This window comes from Podarcis liolepis, assembly GCF_965112155.1.
Source record: "Podarcis liolepis genome assembly, chromosome: 2".
Classification (NCBI taxonomy): Eukaryota; Metazoa; Chordata; class Lepidosauria; order Squamata; family Lacertidae; genus Podarcis; species Podarcis liolepis.
Window position 1 is genome coordinate 97,590,659 of NC_139555.1, and position 14,611 is coordinate 97,605,269.

General features: G+C 45.5%; 1 protein-coding gene across 3 annotated transcripts in view; it reads left to right on the forward strand.

Moving 5' to 3' along the window:
• The first annotated feature begins 6,802 nt into the window (after positions 1 to 6,802).
• TAFA4 (TAFA chemokine like family member 4) overlaps positions 6,803 to 14,611 on the forward strand; it is a 132,322-nt gene continuing 124,513 nt past the window's right edge. The window contains exon 1 of one of the 3 annotated variants that reach the window (XR_014523133.1): positions 6,803 to 7,343. The gene's annotated coding sequence lies outside the window, so the exon portion shown is untranslated. Of the gene's footprint in view, positions 7,344 to 9,421; positions 9,635 to 14,611 lie in introns of those variants that run through there. The other 2 variants (XM_083493587.1, XM_083493586.1) reach the window with 2 other exon arrangements.

The window sequence follows — 14,611 nt, forward strand, 5'->3', positions numbered from 1 at the left end:
GCTTTTGTCAAGTTCTAGGTATTTTTTCTTATGTTGTGATATAACACTGCAGTCCAAATGTAAGAACTGTTGCGTTGATCCATTAATGTTGGAATATGTCCAGCCAAGAGTAACCATGTTGAAGCCAGGATATGATGCAGATGGGCCATAAGGGCAAGGATGCTTTGTTCCATTATCTGAATCATCACACCTGGGTGTCCCAATTATGCCTCTTACAAGCAAGGAAGAAAACTGTTCTGATAGGAACAAATGGGGTGCGATGTAACCGACAAACGTCTGTTGATTTCAGTTAGGCTTACAGCATGTAATTGAATTATTTTGGGGGGAAAGTATAGTTCAGACCTTTTGAATTCTGCCCCTCTGTTCTTAATTAATCAGCCCCTGCTAGTCCTGGCAGATTATTATGCTGTTCATTAGCATTCAGTGAGGCTACAGGAGTCGGGCTTCTGAATAAAATGCCATACAAAAGAGAAAGGATGCTTTTTAGAATCTCCTTTGTTTAGTTGTTTCTTAATTGGCAATTCTTTAATAATCATTGTTTACTTACAATCTGCGTCATTTCATTTAGCAAAGAGAAAATCAAAATAGAGGCAGTAATGAGTATTATGATCACTCTAACCTTCTTGAAAATAATACCAATAATAATCCCTATCCCTGCAATATGCATGTACACTCTACATTGGGAGCAAAGCAACAGAACTTGCAATAAGTTACGTGTGTGTGTGTGTGTGTGTGTGTGTGTGTGTGTGTGTGTGTAGACAGAAAAGCAACCTGTTCTTTCTCCTCACTGGTTCCTACTTGCTGGTAAAGTAAATTGCTTCCTTTCAGCTCTTCCTTCCTTCTTCTCCAAGTTTATTTAGTTCAAGCTGATTAGTGTGAGCTACTGGTAGTCTGTGTTTGTGCATCCATCTTGGTCACATGTACCCAGAATGGCTTTGCTTACCTCAGTTATAAAACTTAATCTTCCTTTATCCTTTCCACTAGCAGCCTTACCAGACTATTTCTCTCCACACATCGCTACAATATAGTTACCAAACTCCAACACTATATGCCTGCCTTTATATATGGACAGTTACGATCTGTGTTTAGAAAAAGTGGGGGATTCTGAGTAGAATGGTAGCCATTTTGGCAAATGTGGAGTCCTTTTCCTTTATTTATATGAAATGTAGGTTGGTGCTTGGTGTTGACCCTGAAACTGTTTCTGACACCTGGCTCCCTGGGCCTGATTCCTGTTTGGGTCCACAATCCCTTTAAAACACGGCAAGGATTTTAGGGAAAAGGAATTTAAAGAAGCTCAGCAAGTGAAAAGCGCCTTCTCTTAATTTTAGATCCATGTAGTAAAATTCCACTAAATTGGGGGCCCCGTGAAGTAAGAAGAAGGGAGAAACAAGCTAAGAGGAAGGCACATTTGGCAAACCCTCAACGTGATCAACTCCTGCCCAGAAACCTATGTCCCCACTGTGGAAGGACGTGTGGATCCATAACTGGCCTCCACAGTCAGTTATGGACATACCATTAAGATCATATTCATGGAAGGCCATCTTACTCGGCTATGAGTGATTGCCAAAGAGAAAGAAAGGGAAGAAGAATGTTTCAAGAGGATTCATTGGCAGAGGCTCCAACTGCCAGCAGTTGTTGGTGCAAATATACAAAAAGACTCAGTGCATATTGATGCTACCATGTCTTGAGTGTGCCAGGCATCCAGTGACCCACTTCTCCTTGAACCATGACCCTTGTAAAACCTGTGCGCGTTGAAACAAATATTCCAGTGGAGAATACGACTCTGAAGACTCATGCTCTCAATATCAATACCCCACTTGCTAAAAGATGGTGCGCATGACAACGCAAAAGATGCACTTAAGAATAATTTGACAGCTGCATAGATAGTATTGACATAGCGTCTGGGCTCTGATGTTAAGAACGCTGAACTATCTAATATTGCGCCATTACTTCATGTCTTGTGTACCCTGTGGTTGAATAGTCTACAAACCCCTTTTAAAATCCGAAGTATATATGATTGTAAGTGACAGAAGATCAACAACGGACAGCAGCAACAGTCTGCCTCTTTTTCAGTTTTGGACTTCCCAAACCATGATTTATGCACCAGTCGTAATGGTGCAGAGAAAGGTGTGCCAATATGGACGCGATTGCTGTGTTGCGTTTGAGCTATTATCCCATGAAACAATACCAGGGAATAGGCTCACATGGTGAAAATCAGGGATGGAGAACCCTCTTCAATCATAAATCCTCATGTCTTTAGTGCAAATACTAAAGGGAGGTTCTAAGAATGTTCAGCTGTTGCCTCCCTTGCATTATCATAGGGACACAAGAAGGGCCTCCTGGATCAGGCCCCTGACCCATCTAGTACAGCGTCCTATTGTCACAGTGGCACCAACCAGATGTGTGTGAGAAAACCACAAGCAGGATCTGAGAGAAACAGTTCTCTCACTTCCGGCAGAAACACCAGCAACTGATATTAAGAAACATGGTGACTCCAACTATGGAGGTAGAACACAGCTACCAGGGTTAGTGGCCATTAATGTCCTCATCCTCCATGAATTTGTCTAATTCTCCTTTAAAGCCACCCAAGTTGGTAGCCATCACTGCCTCTTTTGGGGCTCAATTCCATAGTTTAAGCATGCGCTGGGTGAAAAAGCACATACCATATTGGCCTGAATATAAGCCACACCTTTCCCCCCCAAATTCCGACCGTGAAAAGTTAAAAGTGAGGCATGAATTCGCGACCTTACAAAAATCGGCTTTTACGATATCGCTGCTGAAACAGACATACAGTAAAATGGAACCAAAAATGTTTTCTTGCCAATTTGCGAGCTTGAGACTGTTCATTTTCCAGTGAGTGCCTGCGGAATTGTAGCGATTGAATAGCGATTTGTGATTTTAGCGATTGTACGGTAACTTTTGCGGGGTTGCAAGATCAAAGGTTTAAATTGGCTTGGAGTTACAATTCTACCAACCGCAGCGATTTTCAGTCTGTAACCCAATTTTGAGGGAGCAGCTTATATTGGGGTATTGTCTTTCCCCCCCTTTCCCTCCTTGCATTTTAAAGGTGCTGCTTATTTGCAGGTACGGCTTATATTCAGGCCAATACGGTACTTTTCTCTGTCCCCAATCCTCCAAATGTTCAACTTCACTGGATGCCTGAATTCAAAATAACATTTAGTGTGTTAGTACATAGACCATAGCAGAGTAAAGCAACAACATACAGGACAATCACAACTTTCACAATGGTAAAGAAATCACAATAAAATTTAGTACATAAGAATTAGAACATAAAATATCTGCATGCCCTTGATGTAAACAAAGCTTGACTTGTAAAGCAAATGAACATCACTAAAACAAAAATCAGATAAAAACTTGACGGGTGGCATGAACAGATTTTATCAGGATACAATCACGCTGCAGTCACTCCTTTGTCATTCCCTGGAGCAACCAATATCCGAACAGGGAAGTATTTTATCTGGCTTGCGTTATGTTATTCTGCTTAAAGATTGTTTCACTGGTTTTTATTCTGTATTCAAGACTGCCACTTAAGAAAAGCACCGAACCTCCCGCACCAGCGTTACTGCCACTGAATCCTAAGGAACTCCTGCATTTGGCAAAACAGATGCCTTGTAAAGGATTAGTCCCATTAACAGAGAACAGGTCTATCAGTAGTATTAGCAACAATACCGAAATGGACCTTCCAAGTCCAGAGGCGCTATATCCCTAAATTCCAGGCATTGAGGAAAAACAACCAGGGAGATCTGTTACCTGCATGTCAGGCTTGTAATCTCATGGGTATCTGGCCGTCCAGTGTTAAAGGATGGGGGACTAGCTGGCCCCTTGGTCTGATCCATCAGGATTTGTTTTTAATGTTCTCTGTCATCCGTGGCAAATATATACACTGTTTTTAATTATTTTATGTGTAGATTGCCTTGGCATGGTGGTTTAAGTGGCAATTAATAAATTAATAATAATGATGGTGATGATGATGATATACATGTGTCTGGGATATTCGAGCCAGGTTTATCCAGCCCATCCTATATAAGTTCCCTGGGCGTTCAGAACAACACAACATCTCCCTATTACTACAGGACGAAAGCCCAGAAGTCATATTCAGTCTCCAGATTCTGCACTGCCATGATAGATACTCCTCAAATGATGGTCCATGTTACAAATCAGTCCTAAAATGAAGGCCCATATTGTTAGATCTGTATCACCGAAGTCCCACTCCATATACAGTGGTACCTCGGGCTACAAATGCTTCGGGTTACGTGTTTTCAGGTTGCGCACTGTGGGAAACCTGGAAGTACTGGAAAGGGTTACTTCTGGGTTTTGCTGCTCGTGCATGCGCAGAAGACCAAATCGTGTCACGCGCATGCGCAGACGCGGTGCTGCAAGTTACAAATGCTGCGGGTTGCGAACGTGCCTCCGTCACAGATTACGTCCGCAACCCGAGGTTCCACTGTAGCTGTTTTAACTAGTCTTTTAAAATTCTTCTTATTAGTTTTTATTCACCCATTATTTATGTATATGTTTTAATCTACGGTTGGTTCTCGCTCCCATTTATTTAATAATTATTCGCTTAGATTCATACTGTTGTGTTGTTTATTTAGATGTTTTGCTTATGCTGGTCTGGGACCGAATAAAGTAAATTCATTCATTCATGTGTCTGGGGAAGGGAGCAGACTGGTTTCAGGAGTGCTTTGCCCTGCTCTGCCTTGTTGCCTGTACTGCCATTTGAGTCGTTCTTTCTGCCTGAACACAACCCAGTGCCCAGTGGAGCAGCACAGGTAGGGTAAGGGAAGTGACAGCCTGGGGTGGGAATGGCTAAGGAGGGAGAAACGGTACCCTGATCAATTGAGTCCCTTCTTCCTAAGTCATCTCTCTCTCTCTCTTTCTCTCATGCTCTTGTTAACTCCCAGGCTCCAGTATGGAACTGAGCAGCCGGGAGGACATCAAATGATATAAAACGATTTGGAAAGAGGGGGAACACTATTCTAGCCAATCTGCTCCCTCTTCTCACGCAATTTGCAAATTTCAGGTACATGAATCTGGACTGCAAACATATCGCTTCAGTTCAGATACTACTGTGATTTTTTAAAAAGCAGGTAGCAACCCTATAAATGCTGCAAAATCTTAATTCTTGAATTTACCATTTAAGGTTTAAGATTGGGCAACACACTTCTGCCATGCAAGCTTGACTTTTGCTATCAAATCCAAGCTATCCAACGGTTAACAGAGAGAGTTGCAAATGCAGAAAATAACTTATACAGCAATCATGGGTTGGGATCAGCAAAAGAACATATCACCAGCAGAGGTAAAGTTAATAAAACTAAAGGGTATTTAGAATAAAAATAACACAATTACTACAGTGAGTCATCAGCATATAATGTCCTCAATTAAAATCAGATTAGATGACGCTGGAGAAAATTTCATGCAGGGCTGCAGTCCTGTGCACTCTTATGCAACTCAAAGTGGGACTTAGCATCTGAGTAAACATTCTAGTCTTATTTTCAAAGGACACCCTACAATGTATCTATCGCCTATGACAGAGAAGGGGCAACAGCTGTTGCTGGACTACAATTCCCATCATCCCCACTGGCCAGTGGTTGGGTCTGATGGGCGTTGTAGTCCAACAAGAATGGGAGGGCACCAGGTCCCCCACACCTGCCCTACACTATATAGTTTCAAGGCAGCTTACATGAAAATAACAAATGCCAAACAATAACCAAGAAAGGGAACCCTGAAAATTGCTGCTAAAAGATTAAAGAGGATCCACCTGAACATGTGTTTAGGATTTGGGCTGCAATTCTAAACACACACGTAATTGGTAAAGACCCACCTAAATCCATGTGCCTTCCTGGCCTTCCTAATGGAGCTTTGAACAGTTTTAAGTTACAATCCTTAAGCACACAAACTTGTAAGTAAATTTCTATTGAAACCAACCAGGTATTGATTTCAGTGAAGCTCAATTCCAAATCTATTGGTGAGACGAGGGAGGGAAATTATACCGGGGAGGTAGCAGCACCTTTCAGCCTGGGTACTCCTAGCAACATACTGTTGGATGCCACCCCAATCTCCAAGTAGTGTGAGATGCCAGGGCTTCCAGGCGCTTACCCAATGTTTGGTTTCCTCAGAATGAGGGACAGCGGAGACTGCGTTGTCTTTAGGACATATGGTTTATTTACACATATATGCAACCTGAGTTTAGGATAGAGGGGCTCACAGAATCAACACCCCAAAAGTTCTTGCTTCTACCAGTGACAGCCTTAGATTCTAGCAGAAATCAAGCATCTCTTTCTCTCTCTCTCTCCTGGCTGCTCTCAAGCTCTCTCACACAGGTTTCTCTCAGTACCACCCATGTGCCCTCTGGCACAGGGCAACTTCTTTCGTTATAGTAACAATAGTCCATATGTCCATTAATGCCAAAGGAATTGCCTGACTAGTTCAACAGAATCTTCCATTAGATTTTAACCCTTGCTGGATCCATGACTCCAGGGATTAGTAACTCTGGGATCAAGCCATCAGACTAACCAGACTCACAACATTATATATTTCTTTATCTGACACCAGAAGAGCGCTATAGGCTCATCATGTCCAGTCCTCACAGTGGCCAACCAGAACCCCACAAGCAAGAGATGAGTCCCAGACACTGTCATTTCAAGGCCTGATCCTCACCCCACAGTTCCCTCCCTCGGACTGGACGATCACGGTGACATAGCCACGTGGGCACGCCTTGGGGGGAGGAGCCTAAGTGGCCCTCCGCGTGGGGTAGAGGAAGATGAGTGACAGTGCCCGGAAAGGGGGCGGGCAGCCCTCGCCCTCCGCCGCCCTATCAGGGCTGCCCGCCTCGCAGCCCCTTGAAACAAGGGAAGGAGAGGCGGCTGGGAAAGCCAAGGAGCCTCGCGGTAGTTTCCAAAGCGCGCTGGTGGCGCTCTCCGACCGCCGCTCCCTTGCCAGCAGAGCCGCGCTGGGATTCTCGTGGAGACGCGTGACCCCGTCGAACTTTCCGTCGGGTTTCATTATCCCTCCTTCGTTCCCCACCCTCCAGCCTTGACGTTTTCCTCTCTCTCTCTCTTCCACGGATCTTTCTTGCGGGTTCCTCGGAGCCTCGGCTGCTGGCTGAGCTTTGCCTCCAGCTCCCCTCCACCCGGCGGGCGCAGGTGGCTCTGCCTGCCTGCCTGTCTCCTGGCCCCGTGAGGAGACATAGCCGGTGGCACATAGCGGTTTCCTAATACTGGAGAAAGAGCGCGGCTTGGATGGGGCGATCGGCGCGCTTGCCTTTCCTCCGGCGGAGCGGCTAGGCTAGATCCCGGCTCATCTTTGCTGCTGCGCGCCAGGTAAGGTTTGCCGACGCTGCGCTCTCTAGGGCGCACGAGGAAGCAGCTTTTTTTCTTCCCGCCAGAGGGAGGAAAGCGCGCGCCAACCTCCGGGGTATCTATCTATCTATCTATCTATCTATCTATCTATCTATCTATCTATCTATCTATCTATCTATCTATCTTTGGTAGTGGTGGGGCTGTGCAGTGCAGCCGGCCGTTGGTTGTCTTGCTCGGCGTAACCTGTGCAGGGAGCAGTTCCGGCGATGCTGTTCCAGGGCTGGAGAAAAGATCGGACGGAGCCGATGGCAGAGAGATCGCCTTCCACTCAGTTACTCGCTTCCCACAACCAGGTCCGCTAGGCAACCTGCTTCTTCCCGATCCTTAGGTGCCGGGAAAGTGGCGATTCGAATCCACGCTCGTGCCGTGGGGAGCGAGGCGGTGAGGAAGTGAAGCGCGCGTGATGCGAGCTGGAAAGCACCAGCAGCAAACGTGTCGGGGGGCGGGGGGGGCGTGGAGTGGCGCCCTTAGGTGATCAGACTCTGGACTGAAAGGGTTTTTCCCCCACCCCTGTTTAGGTGGTTATGTGTATACGTCGCATACTTCAAAATGCCCTGCTGCACTTGCAGGCTTTCCGCTAAGTGGGGCTCCGGACTTCTGCCCCGACGGCATTGCTATTTGCGCTTGGGCGTAAAAAGAGGGAACTTTTTTCGGTTTTTTGAGTCGTGGGAGCGCTCAAACTAGTCTTCCAAGCAAGGGGATGCGAGCAACTCCTATGTTTTGCCTAAGCATGACCGTCTGCCCATCAGGTAGAGCGCTGTAAACTTGACCTATATTGATACTGTAATCCTGCGCGCGCGCACACACGTACTTACCTGGGAGTAATGTCACGTATTTCCGAGGAATCACGCACATGGTTGCTCTGTATCCGTTATTTTCCCTTTCGCGATTCCAGAGGCTTGAGAGAATTAAATATCTGAGGCGCCGGTGCGCCGGCAGACTTTTGGGGACCAGTACTCTGTCGGGTGGCGCATTTGGAGACAAAGCTTCATTCAGAAGTTAATTCCACCAAGTTCAGTGGCACTTGCTCTCCAGGCAAGAGCGCGCGTAAAATAGCAATCCCTCCTAGGGGATTGGATAGTTGTTTGTGGGCAGGTGTGACTGGAAGCTACCTCTCTCTCTCTCTCTCTCTCTCTCTTTGTGTGTGTGGGTTGTGTTGTGTTGGATTCTGGGGCCAGATGTAGGAAGCCTTGGGGGTTGTTTTAAAATCAATGAGCTTGGAATAGTTGCTGGAGAGCAGAAGCTGGCGGAGCCAGCCACAGCTGAAGTGGACCGCTTTGTGGGAGAGCCTGGCCAAGCAGCTGCCCATGGGCATTGGGAGGCCGAGAGAGCGTTTGTGCCTCGGCTCTCTGGGAGCCATTTGGCTGGCTAACTGTGATGCCCAGCCAAGTCCTGGCAGGCCAGCGCCTCTTCTGGGTTTAACGTGCGGAGCTCAGTCTGTTTGGAAAGCCAACGCGCCGCATTGCACGAGATCGGAGCGGTGAGACCCGGAGCATGTGCAGAGTGCACTTGATCGCGCAGAACCATTACCGGCCCCTCCAAAGCGCGGCCGGAATGACGAGCTAAGGTGTTTCCAGTTTACGCAGAGTGCGAGCGCCTTCTGGAGGGGCCTGGGGAAATGATCTCGAGCGCAGCACTTCCGAAAGCGCGATCGTGTTTGTCCGGGAGGCGCGCGGGCAAACCGACCTATCTTCCCTGCCACCTCCCTTGTGCAGTTCCTAGTCTGCTCGAGACGGGTGGTGTAAAATAAAGTCTCCTTTGTCCGTTCAGCGGCGAAGCGTGGCAAACCTGTAAAGGAGTGAGGATCCATCAGCGAGAGAGACAGAAAGATGGATGATGTGTCCTCTCTTGTTGGTCGAGATCGGGGTGCGGAGTAACCCGGCAGGCTCTTCCCTTCCCATCCGCTGTCGCCTTTCCCCCTCTCTACCGCCGCATACGGTTTCATTTCTTGCCTGAAACCTGAAACCTATCCAGGATAAGTGGAGGTGTGAAGGAGGTGCGTCGAGAGGCAAAGACTCCCCCCCCCCGGAAAGAGTGAAATAAAACTTTTTTTTGGATTCTCCTCTCGCCGCCTGCAGCGCACGAAGTGGGTCTCCTGCTGTTATACTCCTTTATCCGCAGACAGCCCCAGTCAAGCGTGGTTAATATGGCTGATCGCAGGAGATAAAGTGCGTGCTCATTCATTTTATCGGCGGACGAAGAACTGTGCTTTAACAGGAGATCGTTTTAGAAATGTAGTACATGAGACGGAGGTGAGTGGAGAGTTCCCTTCTGTGTGGGCGCGGAGAGAAAATCCTTCTTCCCGTTTAGTCTTTCCATTTTGTAAGTTAATCACAGCTGAAAAACAGAATAAAACCCACCCACCCAACCGCACGACTTTTGAGGTGTGTGCACATCAGAACTATAGGAACGTTTTTTCTCAAGGGGGAGCGAGACAAATTGTACTGTGTTGCTGCGAGGATATGTATTAAGGGACAACTTCCCATAACATAAGGTGCATCTGGAACCACTAGCCCCAGTTTATTGTGACAGTGACTGATGTCATCACGCCTCTAAAGCCTGCTTGCTACCTGGCCTGCGTCAAATAAATTCTGCATGCATTCGTTGGCATTATTTGCAAACTGTGTAGTAGAATGACTTAAAACGGCAATCTTATGCATACTTACCTGTGAGTAAGCCCAGTTTAACATAGTGAGCTATCTGGCTGGAGCAGTGGAAGTGTTGGGAGACAAGAGAGGGTGAGAGGGTGTATGTGCAAATCAGGGCAGCGTATCAAACTAATTGCTAGAAAGTCCAAGCCACAGATATATAGACCTGATCAGTCCTCACTTTTGTATTAGCAGTCCGGTACCCTGGCATTAACATGCTTAATTGTGTGGTGTCCTTTGCTTAACGGTAAGTGCAGGTGTCTGTGGCTAGGAAAGCATTTCCTGTCCATCATACTCCTTAGTTTTCAGGTAGCCAGCTGAGATGTTGTGGGCTGCTTGCTCCCCCCCCCCCCCGATTCCACACGCTGTAAAAATAAATAACTCACGACAGCATATTCCCAGTATGCCACTCAATATATTCCAAGGTGCGCACACAGTAATTGCATGCAAACCTTTGCACAGATGTGTTTTCAAATTGCTTTGACATACATTTTCCCTGGCACAAGTTGTATTTGCGTAGCTGGCATTCTCCCCCCCCCCCTTTGCATGTTTTGATGGGAAGTAACTGAATTCATTTTTTGTGTTGTTGTTTTTTTAAAAAAAGCATAATGTTTTACTGATATGCTGTAGTCTTCTGGTAAACCTGTGTATATAGAGACCCATGAAAGGGTATTCTTCTCTCTCTCTCACCAAATCATTCAGTAGAGGAAACAGTTACCCCTCAGCCCAGGGAACAAGTGGGTCCATTGTGGCGACTTATATTTATGATGGTAATATTAAGTCTAATTAAGGACAGCAACACAGTGACCATCTGGGTGTTTGTAGTCTGTCTGGTCTTTGTATGGGAAAAATATTGTGGCAATTCATTTTAATATTCAAAAAATATACTTAGAATCTTGAGTTTTATCATTTTTTATTTGGATTAGCCTTCTTTTGTCACCACCATGTACAAGCAGTGGTGGTTGATGCCCATTGAGACTGGTGGAGCAGAATTCAGGGAGGGCAACAGTAGGCGGAACTGGAGCCAATGAGAGGAAAGGCCAACTAATTCCAGTTTTGTCCTCATCCTTTTCCTTGCTGTAACTGAGCCTAAGTAAGAAGACAGGCAGCTGAGGTTTGGTGGGGCAGTGCCTCATTTGCCCCAATGGACCAGGCCCCACTTTTATGCATAGGCCAATGTGCTTGAAAGAATCCAGTTTAGAGATTATTTTGTTTATACAGAAAGTAAGTATACTATAATATACTCCATTCTGCATCGTGTCAAGTGCACTGTTAGCCCTTGCTAGAAAAATTGAAATTATGCAAACCTCTTGTTGCAACATAAACTGGCTTCAGGTGCTGAATGTCAAGATTTCTGGAATAGTTGAATTTTCAGAAACAACATCTCCCCCGAATGAGATTTTGGAAAGAAAGATGCTTTTACAAGTGGCCCTCTTAGCAAAGCACCAGTTCAGTTTTGAAAATGAGGTTTGAAAAACTGCCCTTCTCGTTCCCACATGTTGGTTAAGATCCTGCTACTTATGGCAGAAACTCCTATGCTAACACTTTCCTTGAGGATGAGTGATGTTGAAACTGCATCCACTAGAGATTGAGCATGTGCTTGACATCATCGCCAGCCAATCAGGTGTTTCGGAACCACGCCCTGGCCAAAGCCATATTGCAATATGCATTTGGTGGTTTCATTCCACTCCCTGTAATTGCGACAAGCGTACAGAGAACATCTCAGTTTGAGAACAAGTTCTGAGTGCCATTCCCAGCACCACACAGTTCCACCCCCCACCCTGAACAAAAATATGCATCTGGCAATTCAGTCCCATTTACATGAAAGTATGTCCTGGGGATTTCTGCACTGCTTCTAAGTCAGTTAAAGTTATTTAATGGTAAGCAAAGTCCTAAAGGTCATGGGATCCCAAAGGATTGCCTCCTCCCAAATTAACCGGTCATCTTTGGAGATCCACCTCCGAGTCCCTTGATGTTAGGCAGATAGTGATCAAAGAGGTCCTGCTTAGTTATATGGCATCCTCAATGTGGAAAGCCTTCCCAAGATAGGTTAACCTGCAACAGAGTCTGATGTGTCTCCCAGAAACCCAGCAGAACATCCAGCGGTCCTCTAAAGATTTTACTGACTCTTCCTCTTTGATCTGGTGTTCTTGTTTTGCTGAGTTAATTCCATGCATTATATTTTGTCACTTTGTATTACGCTACCAAGCCAAGTGTAAGGTCCTTGTATGAATTCATAAGACCCTTAACGGCTTGGGTCCAGGATGTCTTAAGGACTGTCTGATTCCTTACATCCATCCCTGATCAATGGAATCTTTGAAGGAGTTTCTGCTAGTGTTTCCCAATGGCTCAGATCCACCAGGAGCTGTGTGTTTATGATTGTGAGCGCGACTCTGTGGAGCTCTCTTTCAGCTGAGATCAGACACTTCCCCCTTCTCTAGGTGCTTTAATGAAGACCTTTCTAGTCTAGCAGGCATTTTAAGTAAGTTGCATCATGCCTAATTTATTGAATTTGTTTTTACTGGTGGTTTTTGTTTGTTTAAGCAACTTGACTGATGAGTATTACTTGACTGATGAGTCCCCCCACCTCGCCGCCCAATCGTTCTGTGAACTGTGTGGTGACCATCTAGGACCAAAAGCTGGCTATAAATACTATAAATAAATAAATAAATAAATAAATAAATAAATAAGATTTAATCAGCCATATGTTAAGCACCCTTGGGTTTTTTGTTTAAAAAAGCTGGAGGGTGGAATACCAATACCTTGGATGGATAGATAGAAAGAAAGAATGAAAGCTTGGCTAGATCAAAGATTCCATCTCTTGATTTAAGGACAACCATAATTTTTCTTTTGTCACAGTGATTAGTAAAGTGGACCATGTTAAATAACTAAAGATAGTTCCTGACATCATGTCAGCATCCTCTCTGATTCTGTTTATCCATGCATTTTTGTTTTGGAACTAACTAAATTGCACCAGTGCTGTTGAGCTGTCCTATCTAACCTATGTAGTACAGAACAGATATGTATAGTGTGGCACACTACCTCAGTCTCTGAGTGGTGCGAGATTCCAGGGGTTTCCAGGGTTTGTGTTTCTTTCAGAACAAGGCACAGCGGAGACTGTGGTGTCTTTAGGATATATGGTTCATTTGCACATATTTACACATATATACAACCTCATCCTAGGATGGAGGGCTTCACAGCATCAACACCCGAAGAGTGTTCTGTCTTTCCCATCTCCATATTCCAGCAGAAATCAGGCATGGCTCTCTCTCTCTCTCTCTCTCTCTCTCTCTCTCTGCCTTTCCATCCTGCAGCTTTTGTATCAAGCTTCTAGCTCACATAACTCAACTCACCACTCTGGTCTTTTGTACTTTATTTTTAACTAGCAGACAGTGGAGGGAGGGAGGGAGTCCCACCCATTTGCACCTCGTACAGAGCCACTCCCTTTGTTATCTTAATGACCCATACTATGTAGTAGGCCCTTACCAGGCTGGCCTGGCTATTTCAGCAATTGAATTCATGCTGGAACCAGGAATTAGAAGGGAGGCTCAGGCATATAGCCTACTCCCCTTGCCAAACTCACAACCAAAGTTTGGTCTGCTGACAATAGTTTTAAAGGCTATTCCTATAGTGAAGGATCACAGTATGCTTTTACTGTATTGCATGCTTATTTTCACTGCTTTTCTCCAGTTTATTAGTTGACCCTAATATTTATCCTCCCGTTCCCCACTGTAAATTTGGAAGAAAGCTGGAGAGCAGACATTTTAGGAATGGTTCCAAATATCAGCCCAGTTGTAGTGGCCTTGGACAGGTTGCTGTCTTCCAGTGAAATGAAGAGATGGGCTGTCCTCACAAGGTTGATGGAAGCATATAATTAATTAGGACCATGAAAGAAGGCCATTGACAAGCTGGAACGTGAGCAGAGCAGGGCAACCAAGGTGATCAAGGGTCTGGAAACCAAGCCTTATGAGGAACAGTTGAGGAAGTTGGGTATGTTTGGCCTGGAAAAGAGGAGACGAGAGGAGATATGATAGCCATCTTCAAATATCCGAAGGGCTGTCACATGGAGGACAGAGCAAGCTTGTTTCTCCTGCTTTTAAGTGTAGTACCTGAGCCAATGGCTACAAGAAAGGAGAGTCCGACTAAGCCTCAGAAAGAACTTTCTGACAGTAAGAGCTGTTTGGCAGTAGAACAGACTCCCACGAGAGGTGGTGGACTCTCCTTCCTTGGAGGTTTCTAAGCAGAGGTTGGATGGTCATCTGTCATGGATGCTTTAGTTGAGATTCCTGCATTGCAGAGGGTTGGACAAGATGACCCATTGGGTCCCTTCCAACTCTGAGATTCTATGATTCTATATAATTCAGGGATAGGGAACCTGTGGCCCTCTAGACGTTGCTAGACTATAACAACTCCCATTGTGAAGGTCTACCTTGCAATGGTTGATGGAGCTTGTTTTTTAAAATAATAATTTGTAAGCCATTTAGAAACTTGTTTTGGCATTAAGCAGTATATACATTGAATAATAATAATTCCTGACCACTGACTATGGTGCCTGGGTCTGATGGGAGCTGGAGTCTCACC